Source organism: Hevea brasiliensis, chromosome 8, assembly GCF_030052815.1.
Source record: "Hevea brasiliensis isolate MT/VB/25A 57/8 chromosome 8, ASM3005281v1, whole genome shotgun sequence".
In the NCBI taxonomy this organism is placed as follows: domain Eukaryota; kingdom Viridiplantae; phylum Streptophyta; class Magnoliopsida; order Malpighiales; family Euphorbiaceae; genus Hevea; species Hevea brasiliensis.
The window spans coordinates 7,883,053-7,897,952 of NC_079500.1; the positions used below are offsets into that span (position 1 = coordinate 7,883,053).

Sequence of the window (14,900 nt, forward strand, 5' to 3'; positions counted from 1 at the left end):
TAAGTGTTTAGTTTAAAAAATTGCAGAATTGGTCAAGGACTGCTTTAAAAAAAAAAAAGAAAAAAAAAAAGAAAAAGTAAATGTAAGCAGAATTGGTCAAGGACTGCTTTAAAACTTTCTATCACCCCAAAAGAGTTCATCAAATTGCAACTTTACAACGTACCTACTCCCATAACATGATCTCCTTCCACTGGCATTCTTTGGTAACAAGTAAAGCATCCCCTTCTGTGCATTTTTTAATTTATTAGTTTTCTTTATTAAGAATCACTTCTCACTCTAGAAGAGATAGTGGAGTATTTTACACTGGGTTGCCCTTTACCATCTATTTAGATGGCATATTTGAAACTAAAGAATATGGTTTTATATTTGTGTTTTAAGTAAAAATTTATATTTTTTAATGTAATATAAATTTATGGACACGGAAATAAACAGAGTAGATACATAAATGGGAGAGAAAACTCAATAATATATATGCACCAACATACCTGCATATGTGATTCATGAAGCCAATCCACGCGCATAAGCTTATCAGCAGTGTTAAGTGTGTCATTATTTTTCAGTAATTTGCCTGATATCAATCATATAAAACACCTACCAACAGTAATATGGACATTACTGATGGTTAAGCAGCAGAAGCTGAACACCAGCCATATAAAATAAACCAACACATTTATGAATAATTTTTGCCCACAATTTTCAATCATAAAAAAATTGTCATCCTCATAAGCCCAACTACAAAAAAATTTATCTTATCATAAATTACAATTGTGAAGCATAGACATACAGAAGCTCCAGTTAGACAAGTAGAGCACATTAGGTTAGAGGATAGAAAGAAAAAAAGAAGTAGACTTAAATTGACTTGAAGGAGAGTAGTACAACATGACCTAAAAGCATTATATATTTCTAAGGATTTAACCCAAAATCTTTTAGAGTGGAGAAAACGAATCTATATAGCCGACTCTAAATTTTTTGAGATAAAGGCTTAGTTGAGTTGAGTTGTATCATAAATTACAATTACAAAAAACTAGATCAAGAAGTTTCAAGATAATGAAAGCAAGGATATTCAATCAATTCACATTCTGTAGAGTTAATTTTGAAGACACTCCTCTTGTTTTTGTTCTTGCAACTTGAGCTATCTTTTACTTCTTTGCTAGGTTTTATTCACTTAGCATGTGATGCATAAATTGAGTGAATGGGGAAATCTGTTAGCTGGGTCTTAATTTGTGTTGCATGCCAAGTTTCTCCTGATTTCTCATTTTAATTTAATAAGATTGTCTAGCTTATGAAAAGTACAAATAAAAAAAGGCTTTATGATTTTCTCCTTCTTCTTTTTCATGGGAAACTCATATTCTCTTAAGAATTCTTCGCTTTAGTAGTTTGGGGAAATAGGTAAAGCCAAGTGGTATTGAGTTGTCTTATAAAATCAAATTGCTTGCAAGTTCCAGATTTTATTTTTGAATCATAATCCAAATTTATATACAAAGCATTACGACAGATTAGCGAATTGATTTTGTCAAGATTAAGAAGAAAGAAAGAAACAGTAACAAAAAAATGTCAGTTAAGCAATCAAAAGCAGTGCAAGCGTACCATGATTAGGATAAAACCTATTAGGATCATTTGGGCACGCTAGGAAAAGGGGGTTTTGTGTATTGAATATAGCTCCACATAACTTGCATAACCAATGCTGCAGTGCTCTAGGATCTCAGTAATTTGCTGATTTTTGAATCGCATACACAGATTCTTGTTCAGATATTTAGACCAATCAATGAGCATCTCATACAATTTTGCATCATGCACTTTAGGAAATTTCCATTCCTGCATTTAATTAGGAAAGTGAATTAGTAATCATGCTTTAAAACCGATGAGCTCTGATTCAATGCTATTAAATCATCTTTACGACTATAAAGTTTTAAGCTCAAGCTCCAATCCAAGTCAAATTAAAAATCATGATTAAAAAATTATACACTTCATATTCCAAGTACCTTTGGGAACCAAGACATCAGAGGATTACTTTTATTGTCGAGCTGTAAAGTTGTAGTAATTACATATCTGCACAACAACTCATTTAGGTCTTCAAGCTCCAATCCTTTAACAGACAACAACTCGCCTGTCGCAAGGGTTTTGAGGTCGCCGGAAGAATTCTCACCTAAATGTGAAAAATGAGGAGTCGCCACTTTAATTTTGAGGGAAATTAAAGCAAACTATTTTTTTAAAAATTAATATACACTTTGAAAACAAAGATTCTAGATTCGGGGTCCGTATACGGCGGGAAGGTGTTAGGCACCCCACCTCGTCCCTCAACGAGGGTAAGCAGATTTAATGTTGTGCTTTTTATAAATTGATAATTTAGGGGGTAGAATGATGATGTTAATCCTTTGTGCGGATAAAAGGAATATTTGATATTTCACTATTTAGGGCTGCCCAAGAACACGAGTACATGAGATGACCTTTCAGTGAATAGGTGTTGTGTAATGGATTTTTGTTGGGGGTTAATTCGAATATTGTAGTTGTGATATTTTAGTTTGGATTTAAGCTAAGGGAATTCGGGTAAGAACTCTCTCCCGATCTCTTAATATATTCTGTTAAAATTTAAGCGGAAGATTTCAGGTAAGAATTCTCCTCCGATCTCCACATATTTTATTAAGATTTTGACCGAGAATTCGGGTAAGAACTCTCCCCCGATCTCTTAGTGTATTTAAGAATTTAAGTCGAGAACTCGGGTAAGAACTCTTGTCACGACCCAACCTATGGGCCGGACCGGCACTAGGACCTGGGCCAGCCTAAAGCCCCCGAGGCCCGTAGTAAGCCTTAACTATTCATTAACCCAACTCTAAGGCCCATTTGGGCCCAATATCAAGAAAACAAACGGACAGAGTCCGGCCATAAAATGGACTTCCCAACGGGGAGTTATCGACTCACCCGACCTGTAAACACAATATATAGTCAATTGGGGAGTTCAGCTCACCCTCCACATACTCATCAACATAATAATAAACGGGAGCTCAGCTCCCTCATCCAATCCATCAAAACAGACATAGGATATTAAGTTTACAGGTCCATCATGATAATAATATTACAGACCAAATTCAAATAATTACTGCTAACACATGCGGAAATTCTAGGAGTAATTAAAATTACACAATATTGATAAACAACCTGCGAGGTAGAAAAGCAGGTTAACCCAGAACAAAATATCCTCCTGTGGCCTGTAAAAATTTTTGAACAGGAGTGAGCGTTCGACTCAGAGAGTAAAATATCAATTTTAACCATAATCTCTATAACTATCTAAAACTAATGCAACCTGTGGAATGAAGTGCAACATCAGCAATAAATTCACATCATAGCATCAAAAAGGTAATTTGGAGCACTCACACACCCTGTAGTATCAATCATAACATATGGGAGCTGATCCTATCTGACTCTCTTAAATCCAACCCGTGCCAATTACTCAAGCTCGGACTTCCACTTAATAACCAAATCGAGGGTCCCAGCGAATTACTCAAGCCGTGACTACCCCTCGAAGGATCGGGTCCCAGCGAATTACTCAAGCCGTGACTACCCCGTCCTATCCATAGTCCACACCACATCACACGCACGCCAACGCACGCACACTGCTCCAAATTACCACAACAACATCCATGGCACATCAACAGTTATGAATGCAACATAAATCGTGCCTAGAGTTTAATTACATAAATATATGCATATAAGTGATGCATGGGCATGCTTGAACATATAATAATATCGAAATTACAATTAAAATTAATATTCTACTCACAGACTTGACGACAATCACTGTGGCGGCTGGGTGGAGGAAGAAGGCTGTCCCGGCTCACCTGACAATTTTATTACAATCATTTAATAAATTTGACTCAATACAAACAAAGAAAAAGATCAATACGTCCTAAGTCGTGCCGAAAATCCGGCAGAGTCTCCCCTATACCTAGGACCTACCCAACCTGCAAAAGGGCTCAAAACACACTTCTATATTCAAAATCCATATGTCCACAACTCAATCACATCACACAGCCCCTCCTGGGCCCACCAATTCAATCATCCATCACAACATGTAAAATTTCAATTTAGTCCTTATAATTGACCATTTTTGCAAAAACTGCCCAAATAAGCTCTAAAAATTCTAAAACTTTGCCCATGGTCCTTAGCAATATTATTAAGCTATTGCAAAAAGAATCATAATTTTCTAAGCTACCATTAATATTTTATGGAGTTTTAATCCTATTTAAGCACTAGAAAATTACGAAAAAGCAAGGTTCGGGTTTACCTTTGCCAATTCCGACTTCGGGAACGCGCTCGGGACGTCTGACAATGGTGGGGTAGTCAAAACCTCGATCCAATTCGGAGACTTTTCCGGTAGCTGGTCTGTCTGGACGGAAATTCACAGATCCGGACAACTGTCGAATTTCCGCGAATTGAAGATACCTACACGAAGCCCAATAATAATATATAAAAAATCAGGGGTGTTACATTCTTCCCCCCTTACAGAAAATTCGTCCTCGAATTTTACACAAGGCAGAATAAAGTACATGATCACACATTGAACAGATAAGGGTACTTGCTACGCATGTCCCGTTCTGACTCCCAGGTGCACTCTTCCACTGACTGACTCCTCTACAAAACCTTAACCATAGGGATCAGTTTTGATCTTAGCTGTCTCACTTGGTAGTCCACTATGGCTACAGGTTGCTCCTCAAAGGTCAAGTTCTCTTTTAGCTCTATTACATCCTGCCGTAGTACATGGGGAGGATCTAGGATGTACTTCCTGAGCAGGGAGATGTGAAATACGGGATGAACGTGAGAAAGGTTGGGTGGTAGTTCCAACCGGTAGGCAACTGCTCCAACTCTATCAGTAACCTCAAAAGGTCCAATATACCGAGGTGCCAACTTGCCCTTCTTTCCAAATATCATGACTCCCTTCATTGGAGAAACCTTCAGGAATACATAGTCGCCATCGCAAACTCCACATCCTCCGTCTGGGGTCTGCAGAACTCTTTGGCCTACTGAAAGCTGTTTTCAATCGTTCCCTGATTAAAGGAACTATCTCTGAAGTGTACTACACTAGGTCTACATCATGCACCCTCGCTTCTCCCATTTCTGTCCAACACAGAGGAGACCTACACTTTCTTCCATATAGTGCCTCATAGGGTGCTACTCCTATGCTGGAATGGTAACTGTTGTTGTAGGCAAACTCCACCAAAGCTAGTTGATCATCCCATCGACCTCCAAAATCCAAAACACTCATGCGAAGCATGTCTTCCAGTGTTTGGATTGTCCTTTCGGACTGTCCGTCTGTCTGAGGGTGGAAAGCCGCATCAAGTTCAATCGTGTGTCAAGTGCCTCCCGCAACTTTCTCCAAAACGAGAAGTGAATGGGCCCTCTGCCGATATTATGGAAGCTGGAACTCCCACATTTGTCACGACCCAACCTATGGGCCGGACCGGCACTAGGACCTGGGCCAGCCTAAAGCCCCCGAGGCCCGTAGTAAGCCTTAACTATTCATTAACTTTACTTATACTCGACCTATGATTCATATCTATCATCGTTTTTATTGTGCCCTTAACTTTTGTTGATTCCTGAAAGATTTCTCTCACTAATAAATTCTTCCAACACTAATTCCACCCTTATCTAGGGTCATTAATTTGATCCTTGAACTTTCTAGTGATTTATAACCATCCAGACTTGTCACTTTTCGTTCTACCCCTACTATTGTCCTGTCGTTATTGCTTCACTACAAAGTGATTCTGTTGATCATACTAAAAATGTTTGCCTGACATTCATAACGAACCTCTAACTACCTTCTCACTATCTCAAAAGTCTAACTTAAAACCTATGTGTCATTATCTATCATTCTTTTCCTCTCATCATACCTATTTGATCCCTTAGACTGACTTTTATTCAACTTACTGCTTACTAACTTCTCTTTCTCTACCTATTTAGGTAGTCCGCAATACCATCGCACACCTTCTAACATTTACTCATTATTATTGTATTCCATGCCTCCATCACTTTTCTCACTAATGTGGTCCCATTTTGGGTTTTCCATCCTTGTCATTCTCCTTGCCAAGAATAACACTTAGCCTATCCTATATCTTAACTTTGTTCCTTTTATTATGCGCTCTTTAGGTTGTCCTTTCATTTATTTCCTTTGTCTTATCCAAAATAGAACTTGACTATTCTATCCCTGGTTCCATTCTTCTTCCTAACATAAAAGCAGCATTTGCTAACTATATCTTTCAGAGTCTCTATCGCGTTATCATATATCTGTGCTACTCAGATTTGGTCCTTTGACCACTCTAGCTAGTACTTCCACTAGCATTTAGATTATATTGCATCTGCAATCAATTGCCCAAACTTTCATTCTGCACTTTCTTTATCCATTGGCCTTCTGTGATTTATCTTCGCTAATTTATTACTCTTAACACTATTATAATTAGATTATACTATTGTTTTGAATAATTTGAAATTAGAAAGAAACTCAGCAAATTACAGTCATACTTTTATTGTATGATCTCTATTCTTATCCTTTAGCTTACATAATACCCTTACTACCTCGAGAACTGATTCTGCAGTAATTTTGTTTATTATTATTTTATTATTATTATTATTTTCCATGTTTACTCAATTCCAAAACTTAAGATTTCGGGCACCCAAACCCGTCATCCAATTCAAAGGATTTACATCCATCGTGATCTGATTATATATGATTCCTATAATGGAACTTGTATCCTCTCCAGGATACCCGAGCCAACTACTCTCTACCACACTCTACAGTCCCATCTGGGACACTATTCCATAAGTCATCATTATCAGTAATAACCTTCGATCCATTCTGAAAAGATAGGACTATATCCTAACTTGCTGCAACAAAGGTACTACATCTACCACCTTGCCAGAACCATGTCAAGTTAATGACTCTTTTATCATATCATAGCTCTATAAATCATCAATTCATAGTTTCGACCTTCTCTAGGTAGTAGAGTTGTACTTTATTCCATACTGATACACACAAGGTATACTATTCTCACTCTATAAGTGTCACCTTTACTTTGCAACTAGTCCGAAACCTCTGGTCTGATGGCAACTCTTGATGTAACTCTAGCTCATGCTGGGGTAACTGAGTCACTGACTCTAGTTATCACCCAACTGTGACCTTTCAATATTCTAACTCTAGACTCTTAGCCAGGAGTTCCCAACTCCTCTGCAAATATAGAACTCGCTCGCATAATCGTACTAAAACAAGCTATCTCAAACACCCTCATTATGGAGCACCACGGATGCACGCAGCTTACACAATAATCTCATGTTGCATCAGATCTGCAGCTTACAGAGCAGACATCGAGAATATTGTATAGTTACTACGATACGTCCTGACAGACTAGGTCTCCTAATTTCTTATCTCTCCTGAATCTTCTATTATCACAAACTTATTCTGACTGGGTCATCTACTGATGACTGCCAGTAGTGGTATCCTCATGATAGACCTCACATGTCTACTAACTTTATTTCACATTTCTGTGTACTCCACGAAAATCAAGACACTAACTGAGGTAATCTTATATTTCCCGAGGTATAACGTAGAATCTAGAAACAAAGAATTACAGGAAAAGACGAAACAGAATCCTATACTCCGCATGTGACTCCTAGTAGACTCTTCCCGATATTTTAGACAAACATTCCCTAAGAATCTGGAGCCTAAGCTCTGATACCACATTTGTCACGACCCAACCTATGGGCCGACCAAGACTAGGACACTGGCGCCCTAAAGCCCCCGAGGCCCGTAGTAAGCCTTAACTATTCATTAACCCAACTCTAAGGCCCATTTGGGCCCAATATCAAGAAAACAAACGGACAGAGTCCGGCCATAAAATGGACTTCCCAACGGGGAGTTATCGACTCACCCGACCTGTAAACACAATATATAGTCAATTGGGGAGTTCAGCTCACCCTCCACATACTCATCAACATAATAATAAACGGGAGCTCAGCTCCCTCATCCAATCCATCAAAACAGACATAGGATATTAAGTTTACAGGTCCATCATGATAATAATATTACAGACCAAATTCAAATAATTACTGCTAACACATGCGGAAATTCTAGGAGTAATTAAAATTACACAATATTGATAAACAACCTGCGAGGTAGAAAAGCAGGTTAACCCAGAACAAAATATCCTCCTGTGGCCTGTAAAAATTTTTGAACAGGAGTGAGCGTTCGACTCAGAGAGTAAAATATCAATTTTAACCATAATCTCTATAACTATCTAAAACTAATGCAACCTGTGGAATGAAGTGCAACATCAGCAATAAATTCACATCATAGCATCAAAAAGGTAATTTGGAGCACTCACACACCCTGTAGTATCAATCATAACATATGGGAGCTGATCCCCTATACAGCTCTCTTAAATCCAACCCGTGCCAATTACTCAAGCTCGGAATTACACTTAATAACCAAATAGAGGGTCCCAGATAATTACTCAAGCCGTGACTACCAATCTAAGGATCTGGTCCCAGCGAATTACTCAAGCCGTGACTACCCCGTCCTATCCATAGTCCACACCACATCACACGCACGCCAACGCACGCACACTGCTCCAAATTACCACAACAACATCCATGGCACATCAACAGTTATGAATGCAACATAAATCGTGCCTAGAGTTTAATTACATAAATATATGCATATAAGTGATGCATGGGCATGCTTGAACATATAATAATATCGAAATTACAATTAAAATTAATATTCTACTCACAGACTTGACGACAATCACTGTGGCGGCTGGGTGGAGGAAGAAGGCTGTCCCGGCTCACCTGACAATTTTATTACAATCATTTAATAAATTTGACTCAATACAAACAAAGAAAAAGATCAATACGTCCTAAGTCGTGTTAAAATCCGCAGAGTCTCCCTATACCTAGGACCTACCCAACTCGCAAAGGGCTCAAAACACACTTCTATATTCAAAATCCATATGTCCACAACTCAATCACATCACACAGCTCTCCTGGGCCCACCAATTCAATCATCCATCACAACATGTAAAATTTCAATTTAGTCCTTATAATTGACCATTTTTGCAAAAACTGCCCAAATAAGCTCTAAAAATTCTAAAACTTTGCCCCGCGGTCCTTAGCAATATTATTAAGCTATTGCAAAAAGAATCATAATTTTCTAAGCTACCATTAATATTTTATGGAGTTTTAATCCTATTTAAGCACTAGAAAATTACGAAAAAGCAAGGTTCGGGTTTACCTTTGCCAAGTCCGTCTTCGGGAACGCTCTCGGGACGTCTGACAATGGTGGGGTAGTCAACACCTCTATCCAATTCGGAGACTTTTCCAGAGTCGGTCTGTTCGACGGAAATTCACGATCCGACAACCGCCGAATTTCCGAATTGAAGATACCTACACGAAGCCCAATAATAATATATAAAAATCGTGGGTGTTACAACTCTCCCATGATCTCTTAGTAGTAAGAATTTAAGTTGAGAACTCTGCAAGAACTCTCCCGATCTCTTAGTGTTAAGAATTTGTTAAGAACTCTGCAAGAACTCAACTCTCCCCGATCTCTTAGTGTATTAAGAACTTAAATTGAGAACTCTGCAAGAACTCTCCCCAATCTCTTAGTATTAAGAATTTAAATTGAGAACTGCAAGAACTCTCCCCCGATCTCTTAGTGTTAAGAATTAAAGTTGAGAACTCGGGTAAGAACTCTTCCCCGATCTCTTAGTGCATTCCGTTAAAGATTAGACTGAGTTCAGGTAAGAACTCTCCCCCGATCTCTTAATGTGTTGCGTTAAAAAAAATTAGACTGAGTTCTGGTAAGAACTTTCCCCCGATCTCTTAATGTGCTGCATTAAAAATTAGATCGAGTTCTGCAAGAACTCTCCCCGATCTCTTAATGTGTTGCTTTAAAATTAAATCGAGTTCGAGTAAGAACTCTCCCGATCTCTTAATGTGTTTATTAGAATGGCGTTTATAAGAACTTTAAACTAAGGATTCTCGTAAAGGGTCCTTCTTGACCCATTTTATATGGGAATGAAGTACCAAGGCGCAAGAAACCGTAAAGCTTTTCCTAGCCTATATGACCTTATAACTAGATAGTGGACGAAAGACCAACTCCTGTCGATCTTCCACATGATCGCTTTATCAAAACTCTTTGATTTGCGACATCCGATCTCTTTTAGTCGCCGCTCGATCCGAACTTACCTTAATTCCCGATTTATTGTCTTATCGACTCAGTTCATTCCAAGGTTCGATCTCATAACTTATTTATTTGACCTAATCTTATTTCCACCCGAGCCGCCCTGTGCTACACCTATCTTCCTTGATAATTTTTCATTTATTTAGACCACAAACTCTCATGTTAAAGTACCCCAGCCAATATTCTTTAGAGTAAGTACCAGTCGCCTAGGACTTGAAGGTTTACTCTAGAAGGGAATGAAAACTAAGTGACGATAGATGGAATTTGCGAATGAATAGAAAAAGAAGGCACATGAAATAACTTCAGGCCTAGATAACCTATTATGAGACTTAATGTGACTGGGTATAAAAGAAACTTTAAAAGGAAACTGGAGAGAACAAACCAAGGGTATTCAACAAAATAACAGTTTAGACGCTACCGTGGAAAGTTGAGGAGACATGTGAGTCGACTGTATCCACAAATCTTGCGTATGAAAGCCGATACCAAGAACTTGAGCTTACTTGAGGTAATGAGAACAGATCGGACGAAGTTGAGCTCGGAAAGTAATGCACAGATACTAGGGCGGTGGGAATGGGGCGGAGTGAAGATGGTTTCACAGGGTGATGCATAGGAACTGAAAATGAAAATCTCAGGCTCCTTTGGATGAAATACTTCAGAAAATTAGTTTCTAAAGTTTCTCAACACTTTGAAAGCTCCAAATGACAAGCAAGAAGACTGAATCAAAGTCCAGAGTCTTTCCACGATAATACCACCTTCTTTTTTTCTCCCTTTCTATAGTGTTGCATGCAAGTATTTATAGGGAACGAGTGTCCAAAATGAAGGGTCAGGATCTTATTAGGGGGAGACGGAGGGCTCAGATTCAAAAGGACATAATCTGATGTCTGAGAATTAAAGAGAATCAAAATGGAGGGTTGGGATTCCGTTCAGAATATTTGTTCTTTCTCCCCTTAATCCAACAGTCGAGGGTCTCTCCTTACGAAATGGATCCAAAAGCTGGGAAAAAAAAGCATCGAATCTGTAGTTTGCTTTTTGATCCGAGGGCTCTGGATCCATCCTTATGATTATGATCAACGGTGGAGATTGGGATGTACAGAGTCGCTTTAATCGCTTTGGCGCTTATGCTAGGAGTGCGTCCTTGCAAATGAGATGTGTGGTGAGGATCTGATCATGCCTGCAATGCTTTAACTAACTCGGATCTGATGATGAAGAGAGTTAATTGAAAGTTCTGACCGGAAGTTATTTAAACCCCTGAGTTCTCCAATCTCACGGGTCATTCCTGGCTTTTCCAATCTTCCCATTGTTACCATTCCCTTTTTAGGGTTATTATTCCGATCTCTACCTCTTGCATCAGTCCTCTCATTTCTCGATCTCTCTCATTCGCCTAACCGATGTAATAAGATCTTTTAAGATCGTCCAAATGATGTGATATGATCTTTTGGAAATGAAATGAATTTTTTACTTGAATGTTTTTGCATCACTGATAGCACAACAGTATCAACCCTGATGGGGCTCAATTGCAAACTTACACCTCTTGATGGCACTCCTCTTGATGATCCTACTTTATATTGATAGCTTGTCGAGTCTTGTTTATCTCACTGCTTTCAACCTAATATTTTATATGTTGTTCATCTTGTCAACCGGTTTATGTCCGCTCCGCTCAACTCATTTCTCTCGCAATACTAATCCTTCGTTATAACAAAGGCACACTTTTTAATGGTATCCACTTATCTTTTAACATCTCCCTAGTATTATCCGCTACTGATGCTGATTGGGCCGATGATCTAATGCATACGCTTCTACAATGGTTATTGTTTCTTCTTGGGTGATTCTTGTTGACCCCATGAGCTCAAAGGAGCATAGATTTTGATGATAACAAAACTCAACTAGAATCAAACTAACCTTGTTTTAAGTGTTGTGCTTCTTAAAGAACAAAGACTCAAGGAATTCATGATGGATTTGTGCTTTTAAAGAAAAAATGACATTTTAAGATAACACAGGATGAATCAAAGGAGATAAAGAAAGAAAAGGTTACCTTCCAAAGCTGCATTGAAGATCAAATTTGAAGGTACATGTAGTATAGAAGTTAGTTTTAACTTTTATGATTGCTTGTGAAAAGAATTAAGGAGTAGAAGCCAATGATACTTATTTTTAATCCCTCAATTATTTTCTTTTAAATATCATCAATGGCCTAAAAGTATTTGATTATGATTTGGTGTAAAGTTTTAAAGTTTTCAAATTTTCAAATTTATGCAGAAAAGTTTTCCCAATATACTAACTGGTTTGCTACTTATTTTGGTATGCTAACTGGTTTGCTACTTGTTCTGGTATGCTAACTATCTCAACTCTGCACAACATCGCAGAAAAAGACAAAATAATAGCTATTTTCTTGAAATTTGAAATTGTAACGTTCAAATGAGTTCTCAAACGGTCAGAAATGATCCAAAGCTATAAATACACTTACTCTTGGCCATTTTGCACTGAATGAAAGTCTCTCTACTATTTCTAACCTTTTAAGTTCATTAAAGCTTTCATTCAAAGTGTTCAAATTATTTTTATTGCTCATCATTGGCTTACCTACTCATCTCTTATTTATAGATTCTATTGTATTGAGTGAGATTGAGTTTTAAACACTTTCTTAGCATTTATGAGAGGTCATTCAAGCACCTATTGAAGCTTGATTGTGAAAAATGTTTGGGATAACACTTGGTAGAAGTGTGAAGCTACTTGTAAAAGCTTTGGTGAGAAGATTTGTAAAGGGCTTTTGTCTCTTGCCTTTAAAAGAGAAGATTAGTGGAGTGAAGACTCAAAGTGGGATCTTTGAGAGAGTGGATGTAGGCTAGTTGAGCCGAACCACCATAAAAATTCAGTGTTCAATTTTCTCAACCCTTACTCTTTACATTTATGCATTCTAATTTTCTGATTGAAGTGTTTTTGCTGAGATGAAAATTGATACTGCATCGTTAACTCACGCAAACCGAGATAATTTGTTTATCGTTGAATCACTGATGTCCGATATAATTTGCTTATCGTTATATCCGCCAACTAATATATTCTGCTTATCGCTCGCTTGTTGTGTTGTGATTTTATTCAGATTACTGAAATTCTTACTGAATGCCAACATATCCTGTTAGATCAGTATACTGAATGCTTATGAGCCAACTTTGTATCAACTTATCAATTGAGCAGTATTGCACATATTTCACAGTATAAAATTAGGTTGAACCAAGCTATAATTTTTCAAAGGTTTTGAACAAGAATCGAAAAATTGTTTTTAAAGTCCAATTCACCCCCCTCTTGGACATATTTTGGGACATCAATTCTCTTATCTTTTGGCGTAGCAAAAAGCAAACTATTATTGCACGTTCTAGCATAGAAACTGAATATCGTGCTCTTGTTGATGCTACATTTGAATTACTTTGGTTATGATGGTTATTAACTGATTTGGGTGTCATTCATTCTTCTGCCAAGATGCTTCATTGCGATAATAGAAGTGTCATACAGATTTCTCATAATAATGTATTTCATGAGTGTACCAAACACATTGAAATTGATTATTATTTTGTACGTCATTATGTTACTCATGGCACTATATGTTTGATACCTCCTCGTGTCACCAAACCGCTGATATATTCACCAAAACGCATCCTCCCGCTCACTTTCAGATCTCTTACAAACTCAAGTTGGCACCCGTATACCACCTTGAGTTTGAGAGGGGGTGTTAGCATAATTATAGGAAAATCTGTCTTTGCATGATTATAGGAGATTTGTTTAGTATAATTACAAAGAATTAGCATGATTATAGGAGATTAGTTTAGTATAATTATAGTAATTATTATTCTTGTCAAAATTAGCTCATATTCTCATGTATAAATAGATGTAGTATCTCCAGAATAAGACAAAGATACATATACACAATCTTTTCCATCGTTACTTGTATTCTTTCTGCTAATACACCTTTATGTCACTTGTTACAATGGCCACATTTTCTTGGGGTAGAACTTCTCATTGTTAGCCCCGATGTATTCAATATTGGTGTCAGAGCACGGTTTAGGCATTCCTAGGCATCGATAGATAGAATAAGATTGTGTGCATAACATGCATTGCATTCATAAGAGTCGAGGTGACACTAATACAAATCTATTTTCTCTGGTTATTTTAGGTTAAGGTATGGACCCTGAGTCACAAAAAGCAGTAGAAGAGGAAGTAGAAAATCATCCCCCGACCGAGAGTGATGTTGGAGACAGGAGAGGTCCTACTGTGCCAGTGTTAGAGGGGCTTGCACAACCCCAACAAGTTTGATGGGAGCAGATGACTGAGTACTTTAAACAGATTACTGAGGTAGTTCCGCAACCCCAATCACAACAGAAATCACCTTTGGGAAAAATTAGAAAGTATGGGGCTATAGATTTCAAAGGCAGAAAGGAAGATGATTCTACAGCTGCGAAGTATTGGATAGAAAGGACTGAAATACAGCAGCTCCTTTGTACCCTAGAACAGAGTTTGGAGTGTGTAGTTTCATTGCTACAAGAAGTCGCATCGTTAGTGGGATATTGTAACCAAGGTAGTACCGCCAACTATAGATTTGGGATTTCTTTTTGATAGAGTTCAGAAAGAAATATATTACTTGTGTCTATGAAGAGGAACAGAATAGGAGTGGCAATCAACAGAAAAG

At 37.9% G+C, this 14,900-nt stretch overlaps 1 long non-coding RNA gene across 1 annotated transcript; it reads right to left on the minus strand.

Moving 5' to 3' along the window:
• Positions 1 to 3,073: 3,073 nt before the first annotated feature.
• Positions 3,074 to 4,961, minus strand: LOC131182474 (uncharacterized). Its single transcript, XR_009150785.1, has 3 exons — positions 4,283 to 4,961; positions 3,779 to 3,836; positions 3,074 to 3,206 (listed from the first exon to the last, which is right to left on the minus strand). It is a non-coding gene; the product is annotated as an uncharacterized LOC131182474 (long non-coding RNA).
• Positions 4,962 to 14,900: the final 9,939 nt, after the last annotated feature.